We start from the raw sequence: 15633 nt of genomic DNA on the forward strand, positions 1-15633 counted from the left end.
TTACCCATCTGGTGTGAGGATTGTTCTTCCTGCTCAGTGACAGTGGCTAGTAGAAGTTAACTTACTTAGCTGGTTAAGATATTAATAACACTAGAGTACTTACACTGTTCTAAGCACTAGATATCTGTTTTCTACTTAATTCTCCTAAGGCCTCTCTAGGATAGGTAGTATTACTATACCCATTTAAAATGACAAGAGTGCTGGGCTTCCCTGGTGGCGCAGTGGTTGAGAGTCTGCCTGCCGATGCAGGGGATGCGGGTTCGTGCCCCGGTCTGGGAAGATCCCACATGCCGCAGAGCGGCTGGGCCCGTGTGACCCATGGCCGCTGAGCCTGCGCGTCCGGAGCCTGTGCTCCGCAATGGGAGAGGCCACAGAAGTGAGAGGCCCGTGTACCGCAAAAAATAAAAAATAAAAAAAAATTAAAAAAATTAAATGGCAAGAGTGAGGCACAGAGAGGTCAAGTAAATTGAGTTGGCTGAGGATACAGAACTAGTGAGTGGCAGATCCAGGATTCAGAACCAGGGAATCTGGCTCCAGAATCTACAGACACACTTCTTCCCCCAGAAGACACAAGGCAGTGGAAGAATGTGCCTTAGACACGCATGGAGTGATGGTCAGGCTGGGCTTTTAGTGCTTTTCCTATCACCCCAGGCAGGAAGCCACCATCTCTGCTTAATGCCTGGTGTGTCTGCAGCATCTCACTGTTTGCAAGGCATTTTTCACACACCTGCAATTGACCTGCCCCTTCCAGCAGCCAGGCAGGGCAGGCAGAAGAGAGTAATTGTTATTTCTATTTTACCGAGGCTCAAAAAGGTGAAGCAACTTGCCCAAGGTCACCCAGCTAGTATAAAATTACAGGTCTTCGGTTTCTGAATGCAAATTCTTTCTCCCATATCATCCTGCTTTTTTGTTGATGCCAAGGGCAAGTTCTTATACGTAAAAAACATAATATAAATAAAATCCTAGAACTGAATCCCTTAGAGCCAGGCAGTTTATATTTGAATATGCTTGAACATCTCCCGTGATGGAGAGCTCAATACCTATGAAAGGCACCTGGAGAGTGGATTCTGGTGGTATACAAGGAGGGGGTGGCCAGGGCTGCAGCTGGCCTTGGGGATGAATGCCCCATGAGTGAGGCCGCGCAGAACCGAGGCTCTCTGAGGAATGGCCCTGCAGCCAGGCCCATGGGGGCTCCTCTAAGCCCCGCCCCAGAGCCCTCCCAATCCTTCCTTCCGAAAACCACAATCTCTCCCTCGGAAGGCAGCCCTCTCTGCACAGACTGGTTAAGGTTTATTAGCCCTTAAAATTCCTTCAAGATGAGTTGGTATTTATTTCCCTGCAAAGCTTATGTAACCGTAAGAGGATACTGGGGCTGCCAAAGCTGTCTGTGGTTTGGATGAGGCTTGCAGTGGTTTCTTCTGGGAGCTAAATATTATAATGAATGATCTCATACTATCATTTTCTTTGGACCCAAGTCGTGCTTGTCCCAGTGGTACCCGGAGCTACCTCCCAGGCCCCTGCTGTTTTCATTCAGACCATTACCTGCAGGTAGGGTGAAGGGGACAGGGGGAGCAAAAATTAGTCCCTTGAGACAACTTGGCCACTTGGCTGCTTCAGGGAGGCTCAGATCTGGGTCTTCAGTTACGGCTGAGGTGCTGGGTGGCCCATGGTGATTGAGCTGCCAGGGAGATGACAGGGAAAGTCCAGCCACCGTCTGTTTCAATCTGAGCTTTTGTAAGGAGGCCGATTGGGGACTTGGAACAGGGACGGGTCAGGGAGAGTGTGACTGCTGGGAGATCACAGGCCAGTCCCAAAGAACTGCCAGAGCTGGGGCAGCCTTATATTGGTATCCTCCGGTTGCTTAATTAAGAGGTACCATTTACTGAGCACTTATTTCATACCAGGCGCCAAGCCTGTAGTTTGCCTGCATTCACCCGGGGGAGGCCATATAAGGCAATGGGTTGTAGTATAGACTGCAGTGACGATGGCTTGGTCTGCATCCCAGCTCTGTCACTTACTGACTAGATGACACCGGGCAATGATGTAATTTGCCTGTCCTCATCTCTAAAATCAGGGGTGATAACAGCTCTCCTTGTGGGGTTGTTGGGAAGATTAAACGTGATAATTCGAACAAAACTCTTAGCACAGTGTCTGGCATTAGTGAAGAACTCCAAAAAATGTTAGCAATTATCATCATCATCACCTCACTTAATCCTCATAACCACCCTTTGGGGTGGGGACACTTGATCTCATTTTGCAGGGGAAGAAATGAGGTTTACAGAGGTCACGTGCTCAAGGTCATGTAGTTAATGAGCTGCAGGGCTGGGATATGAAAGCTTGAAGCCTTCATTCCTAGTGTCCTCTTGGCCTGAAGTCAGTAGAGGTGGGGTTTGCTGCATTGATTCCTTCCTTGGGGAACTTGAAAGCTGCCACGTGCAGGGTGAAGGGAGGGGAAGAGCTGGATTCCTTGGCCATGGACATCTGCCCTGGGGAACAAATGGTTCTTGGAAAAGCCTGAGGAGCCCATGAGATCTTGAGCTCCCAAAGGGTCTGGGACCACATTGGTCTTATCCACCATGTCCCAGCTTTGAGCACTGTGCCTGGCATATGGCCAGCACTCAGAGTCCTTGTTTGAAAAACTTACGTCTGCAATAATCCTTTGAGTACCATCATTTAACAAGTGAAGGCTGACTTTTCTTTCTGTTATCAGTAACCTCTTTGACCTCAGTGACATGATGCACTCAGCAGTCACTGGAGTGATCAGTTCCCCCTGGGAACACAGCCCCCGGGGACGGAAGTTGGCAATGGCAGTCAGAGCTCCGGGGCCTGAGAGAGACCACAAGAAAGAAGGCATGATGAGAGCTTTCAAAGCCCTGGTTGAGTGCCTTGAGTTTAATGGGTAAATGTAAACCACCTACCAGGTGACTGTAGTGTGCTTGGGGGCTGCAGATGCAAGCTGAAGAGACAGATATGTTCCCTGCCCGCAGGAGGGCACAGCCTGGTGAGGAAAGGATAGCAAAGAGTAATCAAATGAGTCATTGGTAATTATAAATTACGATAATCACTAAGAATTTTTTTTAAAGCCCCTATGTACAAACATAGAGAATAACAGGGAGGTGGAATTCTTTTTTCAGAGTCGTCAGGGCAGGCCTCATGGAGGAGGTGACATTTGAGCTCCTTAGAAAACATTTTATGACCTCAAATGGGACTCAGTTTTCTTTCCCCATGGTCGCGAGGGAATTTGAGGCTCTGAGGCCTTAAGCTGGCGCCAAAGCCTAAGTAAAGCCACTCTAAGCCGTTTCTGAAGGCTGTGCTGGGCCACAGTCTCATGAGATGAGGTCCTGTCCCACCCAGGAGCTGAGAATAATTAACAGTGAAGGGTCTCAGAGAGGAGCTTAATTAAAGAAAGGAGCAGATGGCTCTAGCCAATGGGGTTAGAGGAGCCATACATCCCTGTTTCCTGAGGGCATACATGAGGCTTGTTTGCAAGAGTGTTTCCATGTTTATCCACTAGGTTTGGGATCTTCTGAAATGTTTTAAATGTCCCTAACAAGAAGGCAGCTCTGGATTTTTTTTTTTTTTTTTTTTTTTTGCAACGTTGGGTCTTCATTGCTGCGCCGGGCTTTCTCTAGTTGCAGCGAGCGGGGGCTACTCTTCGTTGCGCTGTGCGGGCTTCTCATTGCGGTGGCTTCTCTTGTTGCGGAACACGGGCTCTAGGCATGCGGGCTTCAGTAGTCGTGGCGTGTGGCCTCAGTAGTTGTGGCACGTGGGCTCAGTAGTTGTGGCACGTGGGCCCTAGAGCACACGGGCTCCGGTACTTGTGGTGCGCAGGCTCAGTACTTGTGGCTTGCAGGCTCGGTAGTTGTGGCTTGCAGGCTCAGTAGTTGTGGCGCATGGGCTCAGTTGCCCTGCTGCATGTGGGATCTTCCCAGACCAGGGCTTGAACCTGTGTCTCTTGAATTGGCAGGTGGATTCTTAACCACTGCGCCACCAGGGAACTCCCCAGCTTTGGATTTTTGCTTTACTCTTTGTAAACTATTTTCAACTTCTAGTGCTCCCTCTTGACCATCCCTGCCCACATCCAACATGTCCTGTGTGTTCTACCTCCAAAGTATCTCTTAAATTCAAAGTATCTCTTAAATATCTCTTGTTTCGAGCTCCATCATTCCTCCCACCCCATCCTGGCCCCTATTGCCCACAGGGCCATCTCCATGTGCTGCCAGGGTTGCTTTTAAAGATGTTGATTTTGTTTTTTTTTAAATCTCTTTCTTATTGCAGTTTGGCACCAAATAATGAAAACCCCTTTCCACGGCCTGGGAGGCCCCATGATCTGACCCTGCCCCCTCTCCATCTTCATCTTGTACCCTGTGCCCCCTCACCCCACAATGCTCTTCACCTACATTCAGGGCCTGCACCTAAGCTGCTCCCCTCTCCCCAGGATTTTGTCTGATTAGATCAGGTCTGCGTGCCAGTGTCACATCCCAGCTGGATGCATGCAACAGAGACAGTGATGGACGCCTAGGCTTCAGTGCTCAGTAGTTGGAGGCAAGGTGCTCTGTGAGCCTCAGTTTCCTCTAAACATGGGGCATTAAAAAACTACCTTTGGCAGTAGATGTTTAATAAATGGTAAAGTCTCTTTCCTACTTAGCCTGAAACAAGAGTGTTCTTGGTGTTCTTTATACTTTACACTTTCCAGGGCATTTTCCCACTCATTACCTTATTTAAAGTTGTTGAAACCCAGCCTTTAGGTTGGGTGAGTATTGTAATCTCCTTATCAACTGGGAAGTGGCCTCAGAGAGGTTCAAGCCCTGCTCAAGGTCACACAGGGAATGGACCGTGAATCTGGGACAGTGATGACAGCCATACTTGACCTGAGGGTGACAATGTAGAGGGGCAAGAGGAAGATGGTGAGGCCCAGTCAGCCAGCACGTAGCAGGCAGAGGCAGGGGCAGAGCTTTGCTTTCAGGGCAGTCCCAGCCCATCTTCCTGGCTGCAGGGAGAAGCCCAGAGTCCCACTCCCCTGCAACCCAAGCCTCAGGTTCTTGCGTCCCATTTTCCACAACGTTCACCCTCTCTCTGATCTTCTCCCGGCCACTTGTCTCGCTACTGATCATGGCTTCCCCAGCCTTCTCTTTCCAGTTTAATCAGCCCAGAATAAGCCAGGCAGCGCCTACCCAACTGGCAGTATGGGGAGCTTGGGCCAACGGTGGTATTTGGCTGTGGGTGGTGTGGCCGTCCTTGGGCAGCATAAGCTCCTTCAAACAGCTTTCCCACATCCTCCACATTCCCGGGGCCGGGGGGTGATTTTCCTAGGAGGAGCCCAGTTCCTTCCAGGTGGGGAGCCAAAGGAAGACGGTCTTAAGGTCTTTAACTTCTGGAATTTGCATTCTTGGAATGAGGACCTTGCCCAGCTAAGGAGTATCCAGTACCAAGGATAGCCATGATGGAGAGAGGTTCAGCAGGAAGAAGAGATTTTGCTCTGGGGCTGCCGTTTTAATGCTCTCCCAGCTGGTTGGATGGGTGCCTGCTTCTTAGGGCTCGGGTGGGTAGGGTGAGAAGGTGGCAGGGCAAAGTGGATGGGGGGATGGGAAGCTTCTCAAAAGAAGTCCAAAGGGCTGTGTAGTGTAACTACATGGGAGGAAGCTGTCTGAACCCCAGCTCTGCCGTTCACCGGCTGTTTGACAGCGTATGAAGTGGCTTAACTTCGCCGGACCTCAGTTTCTTCCTTTATATAAAAGCAGGGATAACACTTCCTTTATTAAGTAGGTAACTTCTGTCTGCCTCCTGTGTGCTTGACCCTGTGCGGTGAATAAGACAGACAGGAGACAGGATCTCTGCCCTCATGGAGCTTGGGGCTGGGGGTCAGGGGGTAGGGAGGGAAGCAAACAAGGAATACATCAACAATAAACACACATGACAATTTTGGGTTATTCTCAGTGTCAGGTCAAAAGCCAAAAGGGAGTGGGAACACTGAGGCAGGCCTCTCTGAGGAGGTGATGTTTGACCTGAGATCTGGAGGAGAGAAGTCAGTTCTACCCAGAAATGGAGGAAGAACATTCCAGGCAGAGGGAACAGCAGGTGCAAAGGCCTTGAGGTGGGAACGATCATCTTGATATGTTTCAGGAACAGGCAGTGGCTTCAAAATGTATGATGTAGTGAGCTAGTGGGAGAGTGTTTTGAGTGGAGGTGTGAGAAGCAGGCAGGAGATGGATCTTGTGGGGTTTTCAGGCCATGATCAAGAGTCAAGTTTAGAGGCCATGGGATGGTTTTAAGGTAAGCAGGGGAATGACATCATTGGATTTGTATTTGAAGAGCTCACCCCCTTGAACTTTCTGAGCTTCATTCTCCCCATCTGTTAAAATGGGCATAGGAATACATATCTCATAAGATTACGGAGGGGATTAAAAGACATGAAAGCAACAAGCAAATTGATTCACACATATTAAATGCACAAAAAAATGTTAGGGCCACCATGTAAAGACCTTGCTGAGGCATGCAGCTCTCCGCTTGGGAGTAGGGTGGCTCCTAAAGGGTTAATCCAACCTGTCTGGGGAAAAGCTATCCCACTCCACTAATGTAATGGTAAGGGATACAATTCAGGCTGTTTATTTTTTAGAGATTTGGCACTCCTATTAAGCAATCACCCTGTTTATGTCACTGCTAATTGAAGTAAATTGCTTTCTGCAATCAAATGGGGAAGTTCCCCCCTTTCCGATCATGAAGGGACTTGGACTCCGGTTCCTGATTTCCAGTATTTAGTCAGCCTTGAGTCCTACCCTTTAATTAATTGCATACATTCCACTGATTTCCTTAAACCTGCAGTTGGCTTGCTGTTGGGTCCGCAGTGCATTGATTTTGAAATTGCCCTGTGGGATGGGAAGTGTTCCCTCCCTTACACCCTTCCCCCAGCCTGAGCTGCCTCGCGCCAGGTGGGGCTCTGGGGAGGGGCTTCTGGCAGATGTGAGAGGTGGAGGTGAGCAGCAGGTGTGACTGCTGCAGGTCCAGCAGTGGAGAACTTCTGCAGTGCATTAGAGCCAAAGCCTCAGATAAATCAGGCTGGAGGCTGTCCGGGGCAGGGGCGGGGGGCACAGATATCTGCTCACCAATCTGCTCTAACTCCAGCTCTTGTGAGGGGCACGGGGGGAAAAGTGAGGGGGAGGCAGGCAGAGGGTAAGCGCCCTAACGAACCCTGATTCTCCTCGCTAACCCGCCACGACCACGCACACACTGTCATGTGCACAGGCCTGGCTAGAATGGGGACGTGGGGAACAGAGTGGGTGTGTGGGGAGTTCACCATATGACATTGAGTGGGACAGAGGCTGAGACCTGGGGCTGTGGAGGATGGGTGGGAAGGAGCTGAAGGGGCATCCTAAGGAGGGGCGAGCGGCGAGTTCCAAAGCCCGTGGCCCAGCCCCCTGGAAGGGCACCCCAGAGCCTGCTCCTAGCCTCAGTGGTCGAGGGCAGAGGATGGGGAAAAGAATTTGATGCTGGCGAGAGCTGTCGGGTTGCATGCCCTTGGAAGTCCTTCTCCCAACTTTTGCTGGGCAACGGAGAAAGTAGACAGAAATTATCCCCCATTATTCTTCCTCTGTGCCAAAAGGAAAATAGAGGGCCCCAGGACTCAGTCCAAGGTGAGGTATTTTGGATGCTTTACCTGAGGTGTGAAGGGTATTTCTTTAGGGATCCATCCTGTGCCTCTGCAGAAGGCAGCCTTCCAGCTCAATGGCCGCTGCCTCCGGGAAGTCCTGCCACACGCGCTCCTCGGGACCCTCCCTCTCAATCCCCATGGCACTGCATGCCTCTGGGACAGCTCGACCCTCTTCTGCCTATAACCGGCCCTGTATTCAAGTTTCTGAGACTCTGCTAGGTCTGGGGATAAAGACTCAAATCAGACACACTCCCTGAGTCAAGTAATCAGGAGCTAATTACACCAGCTATAATAAGTAGCATTTCCTGAGCGCTTACTGCGAGCCAGGCCCTGTGCTAAGTGCTTTACGTACATTGACTCATTTATGCATTGACTCACTACATCCAGACAAGGTAGCGACTCAGTATACTGAGTCTGCAATAATAAAATCAAGGCTGAGCCACTCTGGAAAACTGTGTGGCAGTTTCTTAGAGAGTTAGACATCAGTTTACCATATAACCTAGCAATTCCACTCCTAGGTATATACCCAAGAGAATTGAGAACAGAGATCTACACAAAAACTTCGACACTAATGTTTATAGCAGCACTATTTATAATAGCCCCAAGCTGGAAATAATTCAAATATCTATCAGTTGATGAATGGATTAAAAAAAAAAATCTATCTACTCCATACAGTGGAATATTATTTGGCAATAAAAAGGAATGAAGTACTGATACATATTATAATATAGATAAACCTCAAAAACATCATGCTCAGTGAAATAAACTAGACACAAAAGGCCACATGTTGTATGATTTCATTTATAGGAAACATCCAGAAAAGGCAAATCTATGGAGACAGAAAGTAGATTAACGGTTGCCTGGGGCTGAGGGTTGAAATGAGGGTTAACTGTAAAGGGGCACAAGGGATTTTATGGGGTCATAGAAATATCCTAAAACTCCATCATGGTGATGGTTGCACAACTCAGTAAATTTACTAAAAATTATTAAATTGTACAGTCATCAAATTGTGAATTTTATGATATGTAAATTATACTTCACTAAACTTGTTTTTTAAAAATTGAGGCTCAGTAAGATCATGTAACCTGTCTGAAGTGACGGGATGTGAAATGGTGAAGCTGGAATTCAAACCCAGGCAGCCGGGTTACAGAGACCACATTCTTAACCACTGGACACTGTTGCTTCCCTGAGATAGCATTTATCTCGGCCTTGCAGAGGGAAGCTCACACAGGCCTGGGAAGAGGCAGGCATTCTTAGAGTGTTTCTGGAGAAGGTAGTAACAGTTGGGTTGGGTCTTGAGGTCTTGTGTACAAGTTCATCTTCTCTACCAGGAAGCCTTCTGGGCTCCCATCTTTGACCCTCACTTCCTCTTAAGAGCTGGGTCTCACTGAGTAAACAGAAGAGGGAATGTCGCAGAAAGAGGAGAGTGACACCCGCCATCCTCCTGGCATGAGGAAATCCATGTTGGGTACGAATGCGGCCTCTGGGGTGGGGTGCTTAGCTGGGGCTGGCGACAGGCTGAAGACTCAGGCTCAGGCCTGCTGACACGCAGGGCTGAGTTTCCCACAGGCAGAACCTGTCCTCTGCCCCTGCACAGGCTGGCAAGAGGGAAAATTTCAGTCCCCTTGGGAATTCGTTCAGCGGGGCTCCTTGCAGAAGTGTATTTGAATTAGGGCTGGGAAAACAGAGGGAAACAAAGGCTTTAAGAAACCTTTCCAAACCTCTTCTGGTCTGGTCCTCACCGACTTAGTCTCTGTGGTGTTCAAATAGCAGGCTGGTTGGGAGCGGCCGCCGGTACAGGCATTAAGGGGCTGTGTTTTCTGCAGAGAATGAAAAGTCAAGGACGAAACTGAAGCAGAGGACTGCTCGCCATACACCAGCAATTCTAAACAATGTCTGTGATAAACTGTTCCTTCCCACGGGGCAACCTGCTCCTCTGCCCTGCCCTGGTATGCTACTGCCTGGTCACATTGATTTAGTGGCAAGTTACACAGACTCATTACAAACTGGCTTAAGCCAAAAGGGTCATGTAGTATAAGGAACTAGGCTCCCTCGTGGAGAAGCCAGTGGGGATGCCTCTCTTGTTTCTCCGGGACCCTGAGACACACCTCCAGCCTCTCTGTGTTGGCCTCACTGTTCCCTCTCTATATGCTGGCTTTCTCAGCTTCACTAAAGCGACACATCCTCAATTTCAGCAGCCAGCAGAGACTGACCTACCTGTCTTAGTTCTAGTGCTGAATTCCTGGGAGGCAGAAACCCAATGGGACCAAGGTGGATCCTGATTAGGTCAAGGATCCTAATCTAATGACCAAAGGAGGAGGTCCTGAAAACCAGGGCTTTTAGGACCCATGCGGGATTGTGTGCTGGCCAGACACCCCAAAACGTGTCTAAGTATTCATCTGGATGTGGCTTGCGAGGGGTAGGACAGCTCTTGGTTTGATACCCCTATGAGTCTGTCTGTTTTTAAATATATCCATTTCCTTAGAATATATACTTTTTGACTTAAGTTACCTGAGGTGGATTTTTATTTCTTGCAACAGGATAATCCTTAACCAAACCAAAACAAAACGCACATAACTTGATGGGCAAAAGGGACCACATAAGAAAGACAAACATCCAGTCTACAAACAATAAATGCTGCAGAGGGTGTGGAGAAAACGGAACCCTCCTACACTGTTGGTGGGAATGTAAATTGTTGCAGCCACTATGGAGGACAGTATGAAGGCTCCCCAAAAAACTAAAAATAGAACTACCATATGATCCAGCAATCCCACTCCTGGGCATATATCCTGAAAAGATGGAAACTCTAATTCGAAAAGATACATGCACCCCAATATTCATACCAGCACTATTTACAATAGACAAGATATGCAAGCGACCTAAGTGTCCATCAACAGAGAAGATGTGGTACATATTTACAATGGAATATTACTCAGCCATTAAAAAGAATGAAATCATGCCATTTGCAGCAGCATAGATGGACCTAGAGATGATCATACTAATTGAAGTAAATCAGACAAAGAAAGACACATACCATATATCACTTATATGTGGAATCTTAAAAAATGATACAAATGAACTTATTTACAAAACAGAAACAGACTCATAGACAGAAAAACTTACAGTTACCAAAGGGGAAAGGGGAGGGAAGGAGGGATAAATCAGGAGTTTGGGATTAACAGTTATACACCACTATATATAAAATAGATATTTTACAACATTGTAAGTCAACTTCAATTTTTAAAAAAAGAAGAAGCAATTTAATACTTTTGAAAACAAATGAAGTGAGGATACTGTACAATTTTACCAAATCACTCTATAATTTTCAATCTATGGAGATAATATATTAACTTTACTGAATCCCTGGAGAGTTACCTCATATTTCAGATTTGATTGTGGCTGTAAAAGAATAAAATGATACATAAATGTATGGAACAAAAAGAAAGGCAAACATCTTTGGTGGTAAATAGGGTCACGCTGCGGATTGGGGCAGCTCAAATGTGAATGGGGCACAAGTCTCTCTGTGTGTGCTTCACCGTGAGGAGTTGTCCTTTTTCTCGGAGCTGTTGGCCTATTTCACAACTGCTTAGAGAAGACTGAAGGCTCTCTGAAGGCAGGGTCATCTGTCCCTCGCCCATCTTACCCTATTCTTTCCCATGGATTTTCCATTCTCCCAACCAGACAGCTCTCAGTAAGGAGTTCCTCAGTCTGGATTTTTCTAATGGTCAGCGAGCTTGTCTCCAGCCCTCCGCCACCCCTCCTACCTGGCTGGGGAACTGGCCTCTGATGGGCAGGTCAGAGAGCAGGCTCTGAGAGTCACTTGGCATCACAGCCCTCCTGAGGAGATGCAGTAGGAGGGGCCAGCATCACCTGTAAAGGATTCTTACCAAAAATGTTTAACCTGAATCTAATTAAGCCTCTACTTCCGGTGTACAGAAATAAAAGGAATACAGAAACAAGATAAATAACACCACGAGGAAACAATCAGACGAATCAAGAATACAGAGTATTCCATAAGACAGCAGGCCTGGACTCTTCGCCAAGCTGATATAATTTTTTTTAAAAAGTTGGGAGGACAGTTCTAGATTAAAAGGGGCTAAGATACATTAAACAAAAACAAAAGAAAACAAATAAACAAAAATACATAACAACTGCATGCAGTGCATGACCTTTAACTGGCTCCTGGGGCAAATAAAGAAATAAGTTAAAAGATGTTTTAGGGAATACTAGAGAAATTTGATTCGAAACTGGTTTGCTTGTTATTAGGAAATTGGTGTTAATGTTCTTTGGTGTAATAGTAGTAGAGTGATTAGGAGGAGAGTGTCAGAAGGTGCATGAGGGAATATTTGCAAATTATGTTATATTTTTTCTAAATAAAAATCTACATATTTACATACACTTATAGACAAAATGAATATGACAAAGTACTTACAGTTATTGAATCTGGGTGGTTGATATAAAGATGTTCACTGTTTTATTCTTTCCACTTTTCTCTATATTTAAAAATGTTCATAATGAAAAGTGGGAAATAAAAATAAAGCAGTAAGATTAAACTTGAATCCATTTAATAAGTATGGGTCTCAAGCCAATTACATAACCCTTTTGAGACTCAGGTTTTTTTACCTGTAAAATGGGGATCATAGCAGCACCCACCTCCTGGGGCCATCGTGAAGACTGAGACCATTTACGTAATGCCCTTAATACCGTGCTCGGTGAATAAGTGTGCAGTGCGTTGACTTTATCCCCACACAGCAATAACACAAAGGAGCACCAAGAGGCCTCTTTCCCTTCTAGCTTCATCCTGGGTCAGATGCTGGCTTCTCAGTCAACCAGCAAATCCTTACTGAGGGCTGGGCTGGATGTCTTTTCGTTGCCCCTCCAGAACCAGTGTCTCCCTTCTCTACCTTGCCGTGTGACGTGGGGGATGGACTGGGGTGGTCTGCACCTTGGGCTCACTTCCCTCTGGTTTCTGGTTGGGTTTGGCCAATGGGAAGCACCAGCAGGAGGCTGGAGGGAGAAGGGAGAGTGAGCTGGGTTGCCTTGGTGGGCACTCTCCCCTCCTCCTGCCTCTTCAGGCTCCCCCACTATGACTCACCCTGGGACACTGCACTATCCCTTGTTTCTTTCCTTCAAGTTTGTAAATTGAACTTTTATGAAACTTCTCATTCCTCTGGTTGGAGTGGACCCCTGTTTCCTACCAGAACTCTGACCGATGCAGGGTCTTCTACGCGCCATCCACTTTGCCGGGCAGACCCTGAGCGATGTCACAATTAGTAAACAGAGTCCCATCCCTTCTGCCCCTTATAATGTCCTCATTTCAGGCCTGTCCCCTTGGGGTTTTCTGAGCTGACACCGGATTCCCTATTCCAATGGACTAGTGTACACAGAAGGACATGCCAGCACCCCTAACTCACCTCCACCCCCTAACACACTCACAGAGAAATCCAGTGTGGATCCTGGGATTCCCTTGGCCAATCCCAAACCTTCAGGTCAACAGGGACGTGACAGCTGTGCCCACTGCCTCTCGGCCCTGTGTGTCTAGAAGCCAAAGAGCTCAGTGGAAACTCCTTAGGTATCTGAGGCGCACTGACAACAGGCAAGAAAATGTGGTAACACTTATGAGGAGGCTGTGTGCCCTGTGAGGCTCCAGTAAGTCAAGTTCATGGTGAGAAGAACTCGGAAAGCACGTTCGTCTAAGACAACAGGATTAGATCACGCTCTCCTCGGATGTTTCCTTGAGTCTTTCAATACCTGCATGAATGGCCCCCAAATGAGACTAGGATTTAACATCTTTGGGGAAGCTGGGTTTCGTGAGCTCAGGGCCTTGTTTTATATCTACTCTGAGAATGGTTTTCCACCCCCGCTGCAAACATGAACAGGTAGACATCATTTGTGGGCAAGATTTATTTGCGACAATATGGTCACCAGTCCCCACCCTGGCCCTGCCCCTACTGTGTTCAGTGAATGATTTCAAACCTTCCTGTGTTCACTCTCTTGGGAAGGAAGATCTTCAGGAGGATGGGACCTGCCTTTTTGTCCCAACACCAAAGGCGATAGCTGATGAGACTGAGTCATCTTCCAGTTTGGTAGCTCAGAAAGGGTCCTCTCAGAGGGTACTCTTTTCTCTCAAACAGCCCAATGACATAATTAAAAACCTTCCTGGGTTGTACTTCTCAAGGACCCCAGAAATCTGAACCATATGGAGAGTGTTTTCATTTGGATCCTGTCCCCTGGCTCCATGCATTGGCTGCAAGGTTGCGATTATAGCTCGTCAGTGTAAGCCTCTCCGAGAAGCTCCTCAGTGTTTGTGGTGAGCATATGGACAAATGGAAAATAAACAACCCAGTGAATTTCTGGGGTGGGGGCTGGCTCACAATAAGATGTTGCAGAAAAGGGAGCAGTCAGGGCAAGTGGAGCTTTAGCAAGTACACAGTAAACCAGAGCAAAGATTCCTTCCCTAAGACAGCTTCCCCATGGAGGAATGGTCCCATGAGATCACTCGATGTTAAATGAGCATTTATTTATTACATGCCGGACACTGGGCCAAGCCCTTGACATGCATCTTCTCACTGGATTCTCACAACAACCCCTGTGGTAACTAAATTTTTTTTTTTAACAATAATGCTTATCTCCATTCTAAACCTCTACTTTACAAATGAGGAAATTGAGACGTAGAAGGCTAAGAAAAATCCTCCTAAGGCTATATAATTTGCACATGGGTAAAAACAGGCCTTGAACTCAGGTCTAGTTCGCGTCAAAAAAAAAAAAAAAACACACACAAAAAAAACCCCTGCCCCTAACCACTGCACAACACTGCCACACCCCCAGCCTGGTTGCTGAGGAGACACTTTCTTGCCACATAGACCTGGCACACAGGTGAGAGCAGAAAACGAGGACATAAGCTTCATAAGGACGGGAATCTTTCTTTGGTTCGCTGCTGTATCCCCAGTACCTGGCACGTATTCATGAAAAAGACTGCAATGGAAGAAACTGATTTTGAGATTAGCAATCTCCACCCCACGTGGTTGTGGCCCTGGGACTGCGGTGTGGGGTCTACAGACTGGGGAGACGTTTGGGTTTTAGCTCTGTGGGTCGAGGCTGCAGGTCTGCAAGAAGGAATGTTGCAGAGAGCTTAAAGGCAAGCAGGGGCTGGCAACAGGTGACAGAGGCACCAGGGCTGGGCCCCCTGCCCTGAGGTTCCTGCAGATTGAAGGTGAAGTGGAGGGTGGGGGCAGGGAGAGGAAGAAGAAGGGCTGGTGTGGGAAAATCTAGGGGAGGGAGGAGGGAGAAAACGCCAGTAGGGAGGTTGGAATGCCCTGGTGATTGCTGCTCCAGCAGGTCAGACAGACTCCCAAGGCACCTCCTTCCTCCTGCCCCTTTCCTCCCATCATTGGGCGGTCTGGGTGAGAACAATGGGAATGGAACCCCTCTTCCCCTCCCGCCTGGCAGGGCCTGGCCTGCTTCCTCCTCGCCCGCCCCACCGAGCGGAATGCTTTCTTGTCCTGGCTGTGTGTTACCCGCAGGCAGGAATGGTGCTGGGGGCTCCCCAGGGATGGAAGGCTTTGTGGCTTGAGCTGATGACAGTTGGGGTTGGAGCCGGGAGGGGGTGGGTGTGGAGGATCTTTTCAGAATTCCTCTTGGGTTTCTTGCAAGTTTTTCTGCTCTTTTTCCTGACTCGTTCCGGGGTCTCTGCTCTGGGGCAGACCAGTCAGGCGGCTCTGTGAATGAGAGATGGAGCCAAACAGCGCCAGCCCTTGGAGACAGGCCAGCTGTGCCTGAGAGCTTCCCATCCTGGGCAGAGCTGCGAATCATCTGAACTCTTCCCTGTCCTCTCAGTAGTCTAGAAGCTGCTGCCGTTTGTGTGGAAACGGCTTCATTGCCACCCTTCTCAGAAGGCTCTGAGACGGACGTGATTCACCCTTCATCTCTGCCAGCGTTGGCAGCAATGGGGTGGCAGGAGTGGGGAGGTTGCGGTTTGCCCTGCA

This window comes from Kogia breviceps, chromosome 4 (assembly GCF_026419965.1).
Source record: "Kogia breviceps isolate mKogBre1 chromosome 4, mKogBre1 haplotype 1, whole genome shotgun sequence".
In the NCBI taxonomy this organism is placed as follows: domain Eukaryota; kingdom Metazoa; phylum Chordata; class Mammalia; order Artiodactyla; family Physeteridae; genus Kogia; species Kogia breviceps.